Genomic DNA, 19,875 nt, shown 5'->3' with positions numbered 1-19,875 from the left:
AGTTGGGTGGACACTGGTTTATTGCTGGTGAGAGTGTAAATTGGTAGAAGTTTATGAAGGGCAATTTGGCAATAGTAGCAAAGTTGTAAAAGCACGTACCCTTTGAACCAGCAGTCCCACTTCTGCGAATTTATCCAACCGATAATCTTGCTCAGTTACTAAGTGACATATATTATTGCAGCGTTGTTTGTAGTAAATGTTGGAAATAAAACTAATATCTATCAAGTGAAGACTAATCGAATGATCTAGTAATCCATTCAGGGGAATACATGCAATAATCAAAAAAACCCACCAGGACATTCTTTATGTGTTATCCGGAAAGAGCTTGAATATATATTGTTATTTGAAATAAACAAGGCACAAGGTGTAATACAATGTATACATTGTGCTAACTTTCACATAATAATCATATCTGTTCATATACGGGTGTGTTTTCTCTGGGAAACTCAGAACAGATATACACAAAAGTAATAGAAGTGGTTATTATGGTGGGGGACAGGGAGCACAATGGATGGGGACAGGAGCAGAAATAAGACATTTTCACACATACCTTTTTATATGGTTTATTTGTTAAAGCTGATAGAATATATTCCTTATTCAAATTTACTTAGCGTTGATACATTTGCAAAATTAGCACAAAAGTGATACAAAGATGGGGTACAGGTAAGAGGGGACAGAAGGCTCCTGCATACCCATGATGAGACTGCTGAGGTCCCTTGGTTTCTTGGCCCACAGGTGAGGAGCTGGTGGAGAGAACGCAGGTTTTCAACCTCCCAGTTCTGCTGGAACAAGCATTCCTGAGTCAGCATCCAGCCTTGCCTCTGCTTGCAGAGAAATGACTGTCTAAAGGTGAATCCGTGAAGAACGTGTTCCTACTGTAAGCTGACCTGTGTGGGACAAAACACAGCGTTTCCCAACCACTGGAGGAACCACACAACTGTCTGTGGTGAAAGCCAAGGCTGTGCCCCAGAGTCAAAGCCAAATGGGGGAGGAGGAGGTTGGCTGGATAACTCAGCAAGGGCAGAAGAGAAAGAAAGCTTCTGTAATTGTTGGCCTCATGGAACACAGTGGGGCCGAATGGAAGATTCCAGCTCTGCCTCTCAACAGTCACTTAACAGTTCAGAGAAATCACTTTTACTCTCAGAAATCAGTTTCCCAATCTGTAAAATGGGCATACTCGTGCCTAGCTTGCAAAATTGTTGGGAGGTCAGAAATAATGTGTGTAAAGAGCTCATTCTTCTGTGCTCAGTTCTGGGTAACCTAATACAGGATCCATATCAACACATCTTTCGTTTTCAGCTCTGCCTAGAGACAGACCTATGCCAAGGGGAGGTCTCTGAGCTGCTACCCAGCTATTAACTAGGATTACTAGGTTTAACCAGTAGATAGGAAGGAACTAGCTCAGGGATGACAAATACCCTAACCATGTGTATATGCTCACCTATCTGCTCTGTGCCCAGGACAGACATCACTAGTTGATATGAAGAGCAGACATCACTAGTTAATATGACACAGAGAATTCTTCTCAATACAAGGTGCCATTTCTCATCCACCACTATGCAAGAGAGATGAAAGTCATTTCTCCACTCTAGAGTAGTCTTCAATGCCCCATTACAATCTTGCTACCTGATTTCTCAGATTCTATCAGAAATTTAAATATAAAATAATTTTAATATTTAATTATGAAAACCACTGAAATATGTTGCTGCTTCCAACTCACTTAATATTTCATTGACATTGACACATTTCTCTTTGGTGTGATGTGGACTGAGGCAGAAGGCAAAACTTTCCTGCAAGGTCTTGCTGCATCTGGGGGGCTATCCCCTGGCATGAGCTCCACCTCTCTCTGGCTCACCTGCAGGCAGGAGATCATGTAGGACAAATGCATGTCCTTCTCTATTTGTGCTCTTGAAATAAGTTCTGTATATCAAGCTTACCTGGCATAAGTCCTCTAGGCGCTCACTGTCATGGCCCTGGGGGGATGGGAAGGAACAGAGGGTATTTATGAAGTGCCTACTGTTTGCCAGGAAATCGAATTTTATCTCTTCATCTTAGCAAACATTGAGGTTGACGTTATTATCCCCATTGTGCAGGTAACAAAATTAAGGCTCAGAGAGTTTAAATGGCTTCTTCCCCAAGGTCCCAGAACTGGTAAGCTGACTGAAGGAATTTCCTATCTGTTTAAATAACTGATATGTAGCAGGACAAACCCCTCCAAACTACACCTGTCTGAGTCAGATTTCTGTCCTGTGGTATCAATAACCCAGGTTCCATCTCTCGTTCTGTTATGTTTCATGCCTAATGTTACCTCATGGTCCATCATAGCTGCTGAGCCCCAGCCATTGCATTTCATTCTTGCCATCATTAAGAAGGAAGCAAATCTATTCATGCATGCTTCCTCTCTTTAAGTATACTTCCTAGATTTTAACTACTTCTACTTAAAACTTAGTACTGTCCAAAACCTTAGTCTCATACAAGGGAAACTAGAAAATATCATGTTTATTTTGGCTGGTTTTGTGTTAAAATCTGGTGTTCTGTTATGGAGGATGAAGAGGAAAATGAATAGAACTCACTCCTTCTTGGGTGATTTGGGGTAAAAGAAGGCCTTGGGCTGGGAATTAATTTACTCATTGTTCATTCATTCATTCATTCTTCAAACAAATATGTATGAAAAGCTCACTTTGTGCTCCTCTGGTTCTCCATTCTGGGGATTCAGGGTGACTAAGACATACACAGTCCCTACCCCCCATAGGTTCACAGTCCATTCAGTTGGGGGTCCTAGTTCCAATTAGAATAGATTTTGTGACTTCAATAAACCATATCCCTTCTCTGAGCCTGTCTTGTTATCTATAGTATTATTGGAGCCCATAATTGATACGGATCCCCCACTTAAAATATTCTCTGACAAGATGTCTCTGAGATGTAGGGGAAAGGTAGGGCCACAAAGAACCTGGCTTGCATTTTTTCCTTTGGCAGATAACAATCACTAATTCGCAGGGTTGTTGTCTGAATTGGTTGGGTCCTGTGGGGCAATTCCCAGCAAGATGCCTGATGGAGAGGAGAATCTTTTCTTCTGCTCACATACCTGTTGCTCCACTCCAGGGGAGGGGAGATTCCCTGGCCATGTAAGGAGGTCCTTTTGGAGCCGGAGAGCTCCCAGGGAATGTGGGGTATCCAGGGCTTGGAGAGCTGTGAGGCCTGGCTGGGCTTGGAAGTCACCAGCCATCACTTCCTCTCACCCCTTCCTGGAGTCCCCTGCTCTGGGACTCCCCCAGCCTCGGATTAGGGGCTCTCTGTGGCTCTGTCTTCCACTGTGGCCATCCTCTGTGAGATCCAGCAGCCTGGAGCCACCAGCCTGGGTTCAAATCCTGACTCTGTCACTGTGTCCCCCCCAAAATTCATACTTTGAAGTCCTAACCCCAAGGACCTCAAAATGTGACTACTTGAAGACAGGAGGTTTAAAAAGCTAACTAAGTTAAAATGAGGTCATTAGGGCGGGCCCTAATCCATCATGACTGTGTCCTTATAAGAAGAGGAGATTAGGACACAGCCAGACAGCGGGGAGACCATGTGAAGAGACAGGGAGAAGACTGCATCCACACCCCAAGGAGAACGGTCGCAGAAGAAACCAACCCCGCTGACACCTTGATCTAGGACACCCAGCTTCCAGAACTGTAAAGAAATAAACTTCTGTTGTTGAAGCCCCCAGTCTGTGGCATTTTGCTACGTACGGCAGCCCTCACAAACTCCTCTAAGCTGTGTGGCATTTTTTCACTTAACCTCTCTGTGCTCGTTTTCCTCATCTATAAAATTGGGATGATAATAGTATCTCCCTCATAAGAATGTTCTGAAGCTTCAAATATAGAAAGCACTAAGAACAGGACCGGCACAGAATGAGCACTCAGTAAGTAAAAGCCATAATTGCGCTGATTACCTCCCGTGGACCTGCCCCACCCGAGCTCCAGGGCAGGGGTTCCTCGTGTGTTCCGGACCTCCAGCAGTCAGTGAAACAGCAGAACACTTTGGTCATAGTAGGAAATACTCTTGGACCAAAGGGGGAATGGATGAATGATGAATGGGTGAGCGAATGCTGTTTCAAACGTTTCTCGGAAGAAGATTAAAATGCCATAAAATGATGTTGTCATTGATATCTCTCCACTATCTAGTGAGGAATGCGTAGAGACAAAGTGAGCGCCCAAGTGTGAAGAGAGGGGATTTCTTTGTTTGTGCGGAGGAGGGGCCATGCCGTGCGCAGTCACCACCGCGCAGCAGGTGAGCCTTGCCAGACACACCTTGGGCCCCAGCCAGAGGCTTACCTGAATCTTGGGAGGCTGACGCAGCGTGCGTGGGGGACGCAGCCGACGAGGAGGACGTGACTGAGCCCGCAGGCAGGCGTGGGCAGGGTGCGAATGTCAGAGAAGCAGTGAGACGCGGGTCCAGCGGCTGCCCCTGAGACCTGCACCCGGTGCTGTGCAAACAGACAGGAGGGCTTGTCCACTCCAAACGCCTCAGGTCCCTGGGCCCTTCTCCTCCTCTTGCGTCCACTGAGTTTCAGCCTCCCCTTCTCCCCTTCCCCAGGTTCTGGCCACTGATCTCTCCGCTTTCCTAGCTGTAGCTCCAAAGCCTGTTCTGTGAACCTAGGAAAGCAGAGGGGAGATCTTGGATCACTACAGACAGTTCTCTGGCTCCTAAACTCGTAGGATTCCGCCCGGAGTTGGGGGTTGCAATCCGCAAAGATTTCCTGGAAATGATGAGCTTTAAACCCCGTTATGCTGGAGATCAAAATCAGCCACCCCAAGCCAGCCTGCCGCCTGACAACGTATCCATCCGTCCATCTTGTCAACATTTATTAAGCGCCTACTGTGTGCCGGCCAGGCTCAGATTGCCGGGGACATACTGGTGATTAGGAGATTTTTCTCAAAGACCTAGCTAGCACGCAAAGAGACGGAACTGCAATAGAAAATGAGGCTTCTTTTGTCTTAGTTTGCTTTCTTTAATTAAATAATCTCTATGCCCAATGAGGGGTTCGATCTCATGACCTCAAGATCCAGTTGCATGCTCTACTGACTGAGCCGGGGCCGGCGGGGGGCGGGGGGGAGAAAAGAAAAGAAAAGAAAAGAAAAGAAAAGAAAAGAAAAGAAAAGAAAAGAAAAGAAAAGGAAAGAAAAGGAAAGAAAAGAAGAGAAAAGAAAATGGGGCTTCCATGTGAAGTAGACATCCTACGGCCTTCCTCAGAGTGCCACAGGGGAACATAACAGCGGAGGGTTCACCTCAAAAGCGCATCCTGGAAGGCCTCAGAAGGAGGGACCGATTTGTGTGCCTCGAAGAACAAAGCAGCCACAACATCCCTATGCAGGCCAGGTGCAAACCACCTGCCCTCACACTTTCTCAGCAGAGAGCTTTGTTTTCTGTCATGTTTTCTCTAAGCCTCTTCTTCCATGCTCCATCTCGGAAATCCTTAGAGCCGTCCCTAAAGACCGATGGAGGTCTTCAGCCGCTGTCAGGCGGCATGGAGAAAGTTTGTTTCCCGAGGCTCCCTGGGGAACTGCCCTGTGCTCCTTAGCACCGCCCACCAGAACTTTCTGCCACGATGGAGCTATGTGCTGGCTAGGACAGTGGCCGCTGGACACATGGGGCTATCAAGTACTTGGAAGGTGGCTAGCTGGAAATTTCATTTCATTGGAAGTAATTTACAAACAGCCACCTGTGCTACCAGCTGCGGTATTTCGTACAGGTCCAGGCGTTCTGGAAGCGTCTCCACCAGACCTGCATCCGCTCTCTTTCTTGACTCATGCAGCCTCAAGGCACGCTCTCTGCAGGAGAACTCCATACGCTGTGCTCCCTCTCACGCGGGGATGCGGGTGCCCGCTGCACGTGTGCTGCGTCAAGATCGCAGGCCACACACTCAGGTGCGCAAGAAATCCCCAATGCTTTATTCTCCTGACATCAGGTTAAACCTGACTTACAGCCAGCCCTGTGGGAGATCCCGTCTCTGTCAAGAGTGGGGCACCAGCGCCCCCACACCGAGTGTCATGCAGTCTCTGGGGCTGTGTGATGGGGAAGCCAGAGATGGGGTCACGCAGGCTTTCTCCCGGGCAAGGGGACTGCCTGGGCAGCGGACCCTCTGGAGAGGACGGGTGAGGATACTACAGCTCCCCTTCTTCCTCAAGGCCCAGGGTCAAGGGTCGCTGCTGCTAACAGCATCCAAGCCTTGCCCCCACCCCAGGCAGAGGGGTCTTCCTTTTTCACCTTCAAGCTTCTCTCCTTTGCTTCTGGGATGCTTGGAACAACACCTTGCTTGCTTTAGTCATTGCTGAAACGAACGCCAGCAAGGTCCATGTGGTGCATCGAGTCTGATAATCTTACAGCCGGATCGAGAGGGCTCCAAGTGGCCAGGTTTCTTCCCTACAGCCCTGGAGGAAAAGATAAAGAGAAGAATCCCGCTATTTAATATTGCAATAAATTCTACTTCCTCATAGGACGGTCACGCCCCACGTGAGGAAAGGATGAGAGGCCAGGGAAGGATGTTCACATCCCAGGGAACAGCATATGCAAAGGGACAGAGGCAGTCAAGCCCTGTAGTAGCCAGATGGCATGGTGGCAGCCTCAGAGTGACCAGTCTGAGGGCTGGGTCACGCATGGCCGCTACGTGCTTGCAACCACTTAGATGCTGCCATGCCCATTTCAAGATGAGGTTCCAAGAGGTTAGACAATCTATCCAAGGCCTCCCAGGATATAGACCCAGGTCTTGAGGACTAGAAGCTTCAGTTTCTACAGTCTGGAAAAGATGGCGTAAATCAGGAGCAAGGAGGGAGGTGAGACAGCAATTTGCCTTGGGAATGTGGTGCCCCGAAGGTGGAAATCCAAGTCCTCAGCCAGGGGATGAGTCAAGGGAGACAGCCCAGAGTCTGAATCATCCAGATGACTCCAGAAAATCCAAGAGACTAAGCTAGCCTCGCAACCCAAACCACTGGCCTGTCCCGGAACGTGCACACCTTCCTAAGCTTCTATTAATAATCAGCCACAGGAAGCCTCCCACAGTCACTCACATAATGATTAAGCCCATTATCACCACTTCGGACAGCAGCCCCACTGCCCCCTGTGGTGGGGGAGGCGTGGCCAGGGAGGAGGTGACATCATCAGCAGAGCCCTTCTCCCTTTCTGCAGAGGCGTGGTGGGAACTGATGTAAGTGGATTCAGAGTCACAAGACTAGGACCAGACCGAGGGCCAGGTGCCTTCTCTCTGGTTGTCCGGGTTCTCCAGCTAGAATGTTGGCTCCAAGCATCTGCCCACCAACATCACATAACAGAGCGTTTGCAGAGCCCCTTGGATTGAGAAGGCACGTGGTGGTTTAGGAGAAAGAATGTAGGTTTGGAGGCCATCCAGACATGGTGGTTAGGGACAAACTTGGGAGATAGACCGCCTGGATCTGATTTCTAGCCCTACCACTTATTTGCTGGGAGTCTTGGGCAAATTACTTCGTATTTTTTTCTGCCTCGGTTTTTCCATTTATAAAGTAGGGATGATAAAAATAGCACCCTATGTCTTGGAGACGTGGTGAAGATTATCATTATTACATGCAAATGGTTTAGGACAGTCCCCAGGACCTTTGTGCTAAATAGGTATTAGCTCTTCTTATTAGAAACCTTATATGAAGCATCGTCCCTCCATATAAGGGGATAAATATCACGCATTGTTAAGAACAATCTCATTGGCTCGTGGATGGTGCTGTTGTCAGCAGCAAGAGCTTCCATGGGGCGGCCGTATTCCCTGCCTTGGCCCAGGCATTAGCTATATGCTCTGGGGCGTTCATTTCATAATTAATCCATTATACTCGACCCTTACATTTGATGCATGTCCTGTTTCAGGCATGCTGTATTTTACGATAAGAAAGTAAAAAGAAATGTGTGGGCGGGGTTTTTTTCGACTGCAAAGATGTTCATCACATCTGGTTACGTGAAAAAAAGCAGGTTATAACAAAGTCAGTAGTCATTTTTACAAGCTGTTGTCAAAATACCTACTCGTAATTAAATGCTATCATAAATTTTTAATATATATTTTCACACACATACACACATACCCATAGAAAAATTTCTAGAGCAACAAGCACCAAGATATTAATAGAGATTATTACTGAGGGGTGGCTTATTCTAATTTTTCGTGATCTTTGTTGTCATATGTATTTCACACCTATCTGAATTTTCTAATACCTCCACAGGGAATATTTATTTCTGAATTTTTTTGTTGTTATGGCAGCAACCATTTTTATAGCACCTCTTAGTTTATAATACGCTCAAGATTAAAGCATGGTCTGCTGACATTGAATGTGCCTGTGTAAAGGTAAAACCACTGTCTACCTGGACAAGTGCGCCTTTTGACTTGCTACGCACCAGGGATTGTCTGTTTGTTTCAGGAAGACTGGGTGACTCAGAACGCCCCTCGGCCCCAGATACGGCTCTGGGGACTCTGTCCCCTGCTTCCACCTGGCTGGCTGGTGGGACTGTGGCAGCCATGTTTTCCCTTCTACTGACACCCCTTGGCTGTGCTTCCTCCCCCTTAGAGAATGACACCAGCTCTCAGTCCAGCAGTCATGCGGTCTGGCAGCCACTGGGGCTACCTCCCCAGGCCTGGGCCGAGACGGATTGGTTTGTGTCATTAGTCAAATCTGGGCCTCAGCGTCCTCGTGTGTGAAATGGGCACCCACATTGCCCACAGGATGGGGGAGGGGAGGGCTTCCATCTGAAATGTCCGCGTGCTCCACCCTTTTAAGGAAGAGTATTAAGTACAACCCTGTGCACCTGCTCAGGTGAACTCATTGACCCTCACCAGATTGAGTAAGGGCGTATTGGTGTCCCCTCCACAGTTCTCCCTTCTTTGCTTAGGAACAGGACAGCTAGGCCTTGGTCTTCTTGTACCTTGAAAATGATACTAACTTCTCTCGCTCTGCGCCACCCCCTGCCCCCGCGCCGTGCACACACAGCACTATCATCTGAGCCTTTGCAGTCCTCGGGGTGAATGCTTGCACTGTGCTCCCCAGAGTGGGGGCTGGATTGCAGAGCTCCTTCTCTTGAATTTGATCCTGGTGGTGGTCAAAGGCACACATGGCCAGAATGCCTGGGCGGGATGAAAATATCAGTTTCTGTCCCTAAAGAAGGAGCAACAGGCCCTGCAGAATCAATGTCACTACTGAGTTGTGGTTTAAGAGGCTCCTAGCAAGGGGTGAACCCGAGAGTCATTTCCATTTAGCTTCAGAAAGCACTGCGAGTGGGGGGGAAAGGCAACAGACCTGCCTTCCTAATTGTAATAACATCGGGCAGGATAATTTATGGAGCAAGATGGAATTCACCGCTAGGTCCAGCAGAGGCGGGCTGACTGAGCTTCAGTGTAACACAAGGAAGGCAAAGTCACGTGACGGTCCTTCAGGGATCCGCTTGGCAAGTCAATGTCACGACGACTACAAAATCCTTTTGCATTTCTTGATCCAGGTTCCAGGTGATGGTGGGTAGGGCCCATCGGTCAGGAGCCAGGGGGGAGACTGAGGCTCAGGGGTAACTTCTCCAAGACAAGCGCTGGCTCTGAACATCAGGGACCACCTCTATGGCAAAGGGAAACACGGCCTCGGAGGAAAAAGGAGCAGATTACAGTTTTGAAAGTGCCAAGGAGCAAATGAAATCTGCTCCAGTTGTCTGTACGTACGTTCAAAGCCCCGTCCTCCTTCCCCTCTTCCCTCCCTCCTCCCGTACATTCAGTCAGCAAACACCACTGAAGTCTTGCCTGCCCCGTGCAAGTTGGTGTGTTCGCAAAAGGGAGGAGCCGCTGCCCCTGCTGGCCATGAGCTCTGCCCTGCAGAGATTCAAGCAAAGGCACGGAGTGCGAAGATGCCTGGCATGACTGGCTGGGGCAGGCAGGCCGGTCTGACAGGAAGGAGCAGTTGGTGATGGTGGGGAAGGTAGATGGTCAGGCCAGGAAGGTGGGCGGAGGGTTAAGGGCCAACGATTTTAGGAGGAATGCCTGCCACGCATACATTCGGGCTCCTCACAGCTCCCATGGCCTCCCAGAGAAAAGGAGGAAAATTTTCCCAGGGCTCTGCCCTCCTCAGAGATGAGGAATTCTCTAGCTCCCTGACCTGCAGTTCCCTGATAACCTTCTGATTGAATCTAGAAAGGACCGGCCTGAGAACAAAGCTAACTTGGAGTAAAGGAATCTGAGAGATACTGAGAGCTCGAGAGGCAGGGGCCTGGTGACGTCAGGCCCTGGTTCCAGCTGTACCTGAAGCCAACCTCCACTGGACTTCAGGGCTCCAGGAGCCCACAGCTATGCCTTTCCTCTGGCTGCTTCAGCCATTTGAAATTGTATTTATGCCACATATACACTAAGGCGTTCTGACTAACAAAAAGAAAGGAAAACATGCAACGTTCCCAGAACAGAAGGCGGTGAGGTCATGCTCCCCCGCCCATGCCTCATCTCATGGCTGCCTGCTTCGAATATCCCTTTCCGGGGATGGTTCTTCCAGACCTTCCAGAGCAGACGAGACTCTCGGGTCATGGAGTCTTCTGAGACCCTCTGTGCTTACCTGAGGACACCTGCAAGCACATAGGCAGGACACTGTTGTATTCATCCCTTTATTCCTGAACCTCACACTGTGCTTAAAAGGCTCGTGAATGCTTGACAGCTAGGTATTGAACTTGAAAAATGAATCTGGTTGGAGAAGAACAAGAGAGGTTTCCTGGAAGAGTTGACATTTGACGTGGCCTGGGAGGACACGGATCCAGTCAGGGTGGGCTGCGGGGGCTGCAGTGACAAATCCGCTCAAAGTCCTAGTGGCAGTTTATTTCTTCCCCATGTCCCATGTCTACTTTGGGTCAGCGCGGGGCTCTGCTCCATGTCTCCCCCTGCCAGGCCCCAAGGGATGGAACCGCACTATCTGGGGGGTTGCTTGTCACAGTAGCAGGACAGCAAGGTGAATCACATGCTGGCTATTAAAGTTGCCATCCGGGGATGTCTGGGTGGCTCAGGTCATGATTGCAGGGTCCTGGGATCAAGTCCCGCATTGGGCTCCTTGCTCAGTGGGGAGCCTGCTTCTCCCTCTGCCTATCGCTCCCCATGCTTGTGCACATTCTCTCTCTCTGACATATAAATAAATAAAATCTTAAAAAAAAATAAAGTTGCCATCCAAAGTGATACAGGTCACTTCCACTCCCCAGTCATTGGCAATGCCAGGCACCCCATGTGCCTAATTTCAGGGAGACACGGGCCGGAAGCAGGAGAGGTGAAATGGGGAGTGAGTAATCTTAGTGTTTTCCCTTGGTGAATGAAATCTCCAGAGGGAAAGGAGGCGTGGGGGGCTTTCTGGAAGGGGAAACAGTGTGGGCAAACGTTCAGAGGTGAGGATGTTAGGGGAAGCGATGAGTAACCCAGAGTCTGGGGAAGGGAGGGGAATGTCTGGGCAAGTGCAGGGGCATCTGCATGGCCACCCGGGGAGGGGGTGGTGGGCTTGGCAGGCAACCGAAGCAGAAGCCTTAATTAGGCAGAAGCGGCGATTAGGTTGCTCAAGATGACAGCCAAGCAGGGCCCGCAGGGAACTGGGGAGGGCAGATGACAAAAGCAGGGCAGCTACTGGAAAGCCCACAGGAACTCCTGTGAGACCCTCCAGAAGCATCCTTAGGCTTGATCTGAGCAGACCAAGAAGCACGTCTTTTGCAGATATGCTACAAATATTTGTGAAACACACATGAGCCACATGCCGGGGTGAATCCTGTCCCCCTGAAATTCATTTCCACGGGGAACCTCAACGTGTGACCTTATTCAGGATGAGGTCTTTGCAGATGTAGTTAGTTAGGGTAAGATGAAGTCATACTGGATTAGCGTGGGCCCTTAATTCAATCTCACTGGTGCCCTTATTAGAAGAGAAGAGCTAGAGATGGAAACATCCAGGGAGAAGGCCATGTCATGACAGAGGCAGGGATCGGAGTGACGCAGCCATGGGCCAAGAGACAGCAAGGACTGCCAGCACACACCAGAAGCTGGGAACACCGTGTACAAGGAAGGAATTCTTCCCTAGAGCCTTCAGAGGGAGCAGGACTCTGCTGACACCTTGCTTTTCGACTCTGGGCCTCCAGGACTGTGGGATAATACATTTCTGTTGTTTTAAGCCACCCAGTTTGTGGTGATTCATTTCAGCAGCTCTGACAAACTATTCCAAACCAGGAGTAAAGAGTAACTGACCTAGGGGTCCAAAGTTGTATACATCTTTGTTTATTCAAAGTTAAGGACCATTCTGTGCCCAGAGCACAGGCTAACACGCAGGCTGCAGTGGAATGGTCCCGACTGCTCACAGCTGGATACTATAGAGTAGGCGTGCTCTCAGAGCCCTGGGAGAATGTACCAAGGTCCACACATGGAGGTCCTCCCACGTAGACTCCCGAAGGGAGGAGAAAGATCCCTTCCCCTCCTGACATGGTCCAAGCAAGGCTGCAGAAAGTAGGGAGGATTCAGAGAGAAGCACTTGGCATCTGCTCACTTACTCAACCAATACTTCTGGATTTCTGTATGGAGCAAGATGCCAGGAAAGATGGCCCGGGATAATGACAGTGATGATGATGACGGCCGCTAACATTTTATCAGGAGCAAGAGCTTGTTCTAGGCACTTTACACGTGTTAACTCTATTATTATGTTTTGGTTTGGTTTTTTTTTGTTGTTGTTGTTGGTTTTGGTTTTTGTTGTTGTTGTTGATGATGAGGCTGAGGCAGGAAATCCAAGCCCTTGCCCTTGGGTGTAGAGCCAGAGAGGTGGGAAGGGGAGGGAAGACAATTGCTTTTCCTAACAAGGTTGGCGGAAGTATTTGTCCAGGAACTTGATAAATTAAGCACTTAAAAGTAAAAGGAAGGGGACATAAGGAGATGGAGGGATGTGTATAGACACCTGTTTAGAGTAGTTTGGTGGAGAAAGTGGGGGAGAGGAAGAGGGCTACAGGAACCAGAGGGCAGTTGGGATAATAGGGTGGGTCGTGAATTGCAGTGAATGTGTATTTGTGGATTAGAATGATCCAGAAGGGAGGGAGACGTGGATTCTGGAGGATGGAGGGGGGGGCCCAGTACTGGAGCTGGGAGATGCTGGCTTTTCCGGGACATTTTCTCATCTTAACAGGAAGACAATATGGGACCGCAACCTCGGGCTCCTGAACTGTGGTGGGAAGACCTAGTGGCCTCTCTCACTCATTTGCTCCAGGTGCATGTGCGGAGAGGGGGGTAACTGCCCACACTACCACCGCTCCTCAATGTTGGAAGCAGGAGTTCTTCTGAACCCCAGCTTTCTCTTGGATCTCTCTCAACCCCGAGTACCCATGTATTCCAAGCAAGAAGGTTGGGAATAAAGCAGTCCTGATGAGGGAACAGAAGGCAAGCGGAGGACAAAGCAGAAACTGACACCCTGCAAACCGCCCCCCCCCAAGGGATGTATGTGACATTCCTCAGGCACTGCTGGCTGCCCTAAAGGACAAAGAAATAGTTAACCTATAGAGACCACAGTCCTGCAAGACTTGAGTCTTGTAAATACAATTAAATGTCTTTATAACCTGCAGACCCTAGACAGATACTTCTAGGAATCCAGGAAGTTCCCAACTATCTTCATGTTAATGCCTTACTAGAGGGGTAAGGACCTTAACCTGACAATGGCCAGGCCTCCGGTATCCTGTGAGTCTTCTTTGACATATGAAAGTATTTTCTCAACCTCCCTGTTTCCTCACCTCCCCCAACCCCATAGTATATAATCAGCCACCCCTCCCAACCCGGGTGCAACAGCTCTTTCTGCCCACGGGTCCTGTCCCTGTGCTTTAATAAACAGCCAATTTTGCACCAAAGATGTCTCAAGAATTCCTTCTTGGTCGTCGGCTCCGGACTCCACCCCACTGAACCTCACCCATATTCCGCAACCTCATCAGTCCTATGGTCCTTTTAGTCAAGATACTCTATGATCAAATCTAAGGTGTTGCTAAATAGAAATTTCCAGAGGCCATGAGTCCAGAAACTCCAGTCTCATCCCGTGATGCATTTGTAGCACATACTCATTTACTAAGCAAATCTAATTCTATTCCTGACCAGCGAGAAAAAGAAATAATTTAAACAGCTCCATTCAGTTGCACCCACATTGGGCTCCAAGCGCTTTTGCTGCCTCAGCTGGTCTGGGCGGGGGCAGGGGGGGTGTGGGGGTGTGGTGGGCGGCTCTCAGCTCCCAGATTGCTCTGGAGGATGGGGATCTTCTACAGGTATGTGCATCTGGAGTTGTGTCCCTCAGACTTTCCTCTAGTGCGGCCACCTTGGGTACAAGAACACGGTTTCATCTGGTGCTAGTGGAAGAAACAACACATGCGGGGAGACTGGCTGTTCTGGACCTGCGGGGGGGGGGCGGGATCCAGTGGCCCCTTCCTCAGAGTATCTCCAAGTGGATTTGGACTCTGCAACCATCTCCTCTCAACCTGGGTTTAGAACGCCGCTGCTCTCTGAAATTCTCCTCCTCCGCGGTTACAATTCTTTTTCTCCTCTCTATGCCTCTGGCACTTTCCCTCCCCTCTGCCTGAATTTGTTCTCTGCTCATCGTCTTCCGGATAGTTGGGGTTCCCATAGAGCAACTCGGGGGCCTCTGGCTGTAGGTCTGGGCTGCTCTGCGTGCTCTGCCCAAAGACTTCCTCAAAGGAGGATCTTGAAATGGCCTCTCTTGGCAAAATGCCCTTCCTCAGCCCACATACTAGCGTTTTAATTTGTTGAAGGAGCAGGCAGCTTCCTCCGTAATTTTGAACTTGGCTCTGTATCTTTGGCAGGTAATAAACCAGTGGCGCTCAATAAATGTTTGTTGAAAGCGAAATAGAGACGGTAAGGGAAGATGGATTTATGAGAGTGGGTAAAAGACTGCTCCATCCAGAAGGGTCTTCAAATAGCAGGGTGGCTCTGGAGGACGCAAACTTGTTGTTCATGACCATGTCCTTAGGGTCTAGGACAGTGCCTGGACATAGCAGGTGCTCGATCCAGGTGTGGAATGAACGAGCTCGGTGTAGCCTTCTTGTTGTGTGGGTGGGGAAACAGAGACTCTGTTTCCTCTGCTGTGCTCCTGAGGGGAAGGACTTTGCCTCCCGGAGTCCTTTCCCCATTGGCAGAGCACAGAACCCTGCTCAACGCAGTGGCTCAATAAATATTTGAGGAATGACAGGATTAAGTAAATGTCAGGGCCTATGGAGGCAAATGGGATGCACAGTGAGCCGGGTCCCTTGCCTTGAGCAGAGTCTGGGCTGGTGGAGGGAAGAGGGCTATCGTCAGCCTGAAGAGGGAGGGTGGGGGAAGGGCACTTAAGGCTGCCAATACAAGTCCTGGCAGGGGCCTGGGGACAGTGACTGGGTCTTCCTTTACTTATAAAATGATGTTCCTCCAGTGCAGGGGTTCTCACCTGGCTGCACATTTGAACCACCTAGAGAGCTCTTAAAACACCCCCATTCCTTGTCTGCACTCCCTTAGGTTCCGATAGAACTGGCCTAGGATGGAGTCCTGGTACGCACCTTTATTAAAAAAAAAACGGTCGTCTCGTAATTCTAATACACAGTGTGGGTTGAGAACACAGAGGTAATCTTTAAACAAAAACAAGGCAGCAGAGAAGGGCAGCTAAGGGTGGAAAGGGTGCTCCGGACAAGTTCTGGGAAGCAGAAGACTAAGGAGCAAGGATCCTCCCTGCCAGGGCTCCTGGGGGAGGAGAGAAGGCCCTGAGAGGGAAAGGACTAGGACTGGTGGGCTTAGAACTGGGGAGGGGAGGGGCGGCGGATGGGGCGAACAAAATGGAAGAGATTGAGTGGGAGCAAGGATTTCAGCGGAGAGATGATGCAACAAGGAAGGGGCATGGGGTAAAAATGGCTGGTAGCTGCTCGCGGGGAAGCCAAGGACAGAGCCGCGGGAAGGCAGTTAAACGGGGCTCCGGAGCTAAGATCTTGAGACTTGGAGGAAGTAGGGAGTCGCCCACAAGGGATGTCAGGGCGTGGCGCGATGGGACTCCAGAAACTCTGAGACCGAGATGGGGCTCTTCGGTCACACAGAGACACACAGCACATGCACACACGCGAGCGCGCACATGCCCACGCGCGAGCACACAGACGCACCTCCAGGGCACACGCGCCCACCGCACACTAGGAGGCTTTGGCCTTGCGAGCGACGGAGGCGACAGCCCAGTCGAACCGCAGCGGGAGCCGGGAGGCCCCTCCCCGCCGCGCCCCTACAAAGGCTTGCGCAACAGGCGGCGGCTCCGGCGGGCGCCCGCCGCGCTCTGCTTCGGCCCGGCCCGGCCCGGCCCGGCGCACTGGCGGGAGCGGGAAGAGCGCCGGGGAGGAGGGAGCGGCAAGGGGTGTGTCCCCGCCGTGTGCGGGTTCCGGAAGGCCGGGGCGGGGCGAGCGCGGGGCGGGGCCGCGGCGTCTATAAAGTCGCCCGCCGCCCGGGCATAAACAAACCTCGCCTGGCTCCGAGCTCCGACTACGGAACGCACGCCCATCCTCGCCACTCTCCTCCGCGCCCGCTGGCAGCCGAGCCTCCAGCCAAGCTCCAGGGCTGCTTTTGCCTTTCTCTCTATAGCTTAGGTAAGCCCGACACCCTCCTCGTGCCGGGCAGGGAGGGATCGATCGCCCGCGGGTGCTGCTGCAGCTTCTGGACCGCCCTTTGTGGCCCCCGGAGCTGCAAGTGCGTGGCGACCCTGTGGCGCGGGCGCAAGGAGGGGCTTTGGGGCGCGGCCGCCGCTGGAATGGGGGGGGGGTCGATTAGCTAAGAGGAGGAAAAAAGACAGGTCTCCGCTCACCTTTCCCCAGCTGGGAAAGTGGGATCTTGGGTTTCGGGCGGTGTGGCGAGCCGCAGGGGGAACACCTTCATCGCGCTTCCCAGCGCCACCCGGAGTCACAGCTGGGGCCGCAGGCCTGAGAGCGCACTGGAAGTGGGAGCAGGGGAAGGGCTTGGGAGAGAGAGAGAGGGAGAGAGAGCGCGAGCGAGCGCATGTACGTGTGTGTGTGTGTGTGTGTATGTGTATGTGTGTGCGCGCGCGCGTTTGTGTTGGGGAGGGGTGTATCCTCGGAGTGGGGTGTCTGGGGAAGGAGGGTTTGCGCGCGCGTGTGTAGAAAGGAGGTGGGTAGGGGAGAGCGGCGAGCCGGGGCTGGAGAAAGGGGCGTGGGTGTGTCTGGTTTCCAGACTGAGCCCTGAGCCTATATGCATCTGAGGGGCGGGGGCCAATTCAGCTTCGAAGCCAGGGTGGGGTGTGTGTGTATGTGTGTGTGTTGGGGGGGAGGGTCCGAGTGTGTCACAGTGCGTGCCAAACGCGCGGGAGCGAGTGTCCGCCAGCGCCGCCGGGCAGGGTGCGTCCCCCGAGGTGGCCCGGGGTGGGCGCTGTGGCGGCTCCGAAGAGGTGGCCTAGTCCAGAGGGGTCTTGTGGGCAAGTGACGGCCCAGCGCTGGCCAGGGTTGCAGTGGCGTCATTTTCGCCTCCGCCCACCTCCCCGCTCCCCCGGTCTCCCGGAGGGACCCGCCTCTCTTGCCCTCCTGGGGGAAGAACAGCTGGAATTGCTCTGAGGTTCCTGGGAGATCCGAGGTCTCTGATTCAGCCTGGGGCAGGGAGGGCAGGGCATGTGGAGAGTGGTGGGCTTGGGGGGGGGGGGGAACGCGCTGTCACCACCTCTGTCACTTTAGTGGCTGAAGCTGGGATTTAGTGGATGTTTTCCGTCACCGCCCCAGCCCCCAGCCACCCTCTCCCGTCTGTTGCCTCTGCTGTCAGATGTCCCTGTGGGTCAGGGGCAGCACCCCTCTCTGGCTGGGAAGGGGGAGGTGCCTGGCAGCCAGTGGGGGAGGAAATCTGGTTGGGGAAGGTTCAGGCTCAGGTCTTCTTCACAGACGCCCTGGGCTCTTCAGTTCCTTTGCTTCCTTTAAATTACTGGGAAAAGATTGGAGATTCAGAGTTCAGCCCGTGGCCACACAGGAGAGCTTTATTCTCTTCATAATGTCCATCGGCCATACTTAATGTTTTCAGCCACCTCAAAGGAACCAAGTATCCAAATACAAACTGTGCTCTTGCTAGGAAAATGCAGTTTGAAGGCAAGCCCACCAGCCCCACCACCTGTACCGAAAGTTGAGTCTTCACTGACTTTCACAAATGTGAGTTGAAATAAGCAAGATACAGAGAGTGCGAACCCCTGCCCCTGCCTTCAAGGTGCTCACCCATTCAGGGGGAGAAATGCAGGTGAAGGGGGTAAGTGCTGGTGTGGCCCAGGGGTGGGGGTCAGAGGGTAGGGGGAGATAGAGGTGATCAGGAATTGATGGGCAGCTGTCAGAGGGACAGTACCCTGGTGTAAGCAGTGAGATCTGGTGTGTCCCCTGACCTGTGACCTCTTAGTTTTGTGGGACCTCGTTCCCCACAAGAGGGTGAGAAGGGAGGCTTTGCCTGCCTCACCCAGTAGCCTGGTACCTGGCCCAGGGCTGGCACTTGAGAGAAGTTCAATTACATGCGTTGAATGAATTGAATGGCTCCTTCCCTCCGCCCCGTTCCCCTATAATCTCTTGGGTGCAGTCCCGAGCAGGGAGTTGACCATTGGGGTGGCGGTGTTTGATTTGGCTTTCCAGGGAGATCTTCCAGCACCTTTTGGGGTCTTCCATCCCCAGAGGGGATCTTCTGGAGCAACAAGCAAATCCAGGATCACTAACAGTTGGTTTGATAATTTGGGATGGAATTAAAAACTCACACACGTTCCTGATCTAGCGTCTTCCCATTTGACAGATGGAAACTGAGGCTCAGAGACAGGGTATGAGTGGCCAAGGCTGAGCCAGAGCTGGAACTTGGCCCTCCAGACCCCTCTGTTGGGACTGTGGCAAACGGGGTTCTTGGTCTTGATTGTTGGCCTTCTGCTACGAGAGGGGCAAACACACATTGGATCTTCACTGGGTTTCTTGGTAAGGAAACTTTCCAGGCGGAATGTGGTGATGATTTATTTAGTGTCAATCAGGTGTTCTTGAGAACTTAGCAGAATCAGCCCGGTCAGCAAGGGCTGAGGCCCTGCTGAGGGGTGGTGGACTGGATTCTGGCTGCCCCCTCCAGGTTGGACCTTAGATCCGAACAGAGCTGGGGGCTCCCCACCAGGCTCACCGAAACCTCCTGGCCTGAGCTTGCCTTGGCATGGATGGGGAAGAAAGATCGCCTTGTGGTTTTTTTTGGTGGCCTGAAGCTGCAGTTCTTCCATGGGACCCAACTCCAGAGAATCTCATCCAAGGCGTGACTCAAAGTCCCTGTGCCTCAGAAAGGAAGCCAGGATGATGAGTCAGCATCTAAGACTCTGGCGGGGAGGAGGCCTGACTCAGGCTGGGAGGGGGCAGGGAGGGGCAGGACACTCTCCCTCCTAGTCAGCTGCTGCTCCACCCCTCCTCCTGTCACGCTGGCCAGAGCTCTGCCTGAGCTGTATTGGCTCCATTGAGTAGATGGGAAAAATGAGGCTGAGAAAGTTTAAGAGACTTGCTCTTGGCCACATGGCTAAAGGTGGGAGAGCCAGGCTTTGAACCCAGAGAGCCAGACACCCAAGCCTTTGTTTCTTCTTACGACAGCATGTTGGGGTGACTGGAAAAAGCTAGAAGTCCAGAGATGTGATTAGGAGCTCCGTGCTTCAGTTTCCTCTCTGATAGAATGGGAATAACAGACATTATCCCATGGGGACATGCAAATATTAACTGAATTCATCCATTGAAAGGGCAGAGAACAGTGCCTGGCATGTGGGAACACCATGTCGGTGTTTGCTGTCAATGATTCCTACGAATTACATTTCTCGAGGCATTTCCTTGGTAATCAGTGTCAGGCACTTTTGTCCTAAGCTTACCCATGCC

General features: G+C 51.4%; 1 protein-coding gene and 1 long non-coding RNA gene across 4 annotated transcripts in view; one reads left to right on the top strand and one right to left on the bottom strand.

Moving 5' to 3' along the window:
* Nucleotides 1–801: 801 nt before the first annotated feature.
* Nucleotides 802–16,951, bottom strand: LOC103656732. Of its 2 annotated transcripts, none has more exons than XR_005833663.1 (6): nt 16,824–16,951; nt 9,348–9,618; nt 6,250–6,413; nt 4,317–4,637; nt 1,938–1,973; nt 802–887 (listed from the first exon to the last, which is right to left on the bottom strand). It is a non-coding gene; the product is annotated as an uncharacterized LOC103656732 (long non-coding RNA). The 2 variants fall into 2 exon arrangements; XR_566673.2 differs by lacking the exon at nt 16,824–16,951 and adding an exon at nt 16,138–16,243.
* NDRG1 (N-myc downstream regulated 1) overlaps nt 16,461–19,875 on the top strand; it is a 55,448-nt gene continuing 52,033 nt past the window's right edge. For both annotated transcript variants that reach the window (XM_040625792.1, XM_040625791.1), the window contains exon 1: nt 16,461–16,608. The gene's annotated coding sequence lies outside the window, so the exon portion shown is untranslated. The remainder of the gene's footprint in view (nt 16,609–19,875) is intronic.

Source organism: Ursus maritimus, unplaced genomic scaffold, assembly GCF_017311325.1.
Source record: "Ursus maritimus isolate PB19 unplaced genomic scaffold, ASM1731132v1 scaffold_9, whole genome shotgun sequence".
Lineage (NCBI taxonomy): Eukaryota > Metazoa > Chordata > Mammalia > Carnivora > Ursidae > Ursus > Ursus maritimus.
This window is presented reverse-complemented; position numbering and strand designations above follow the sequence as displayed.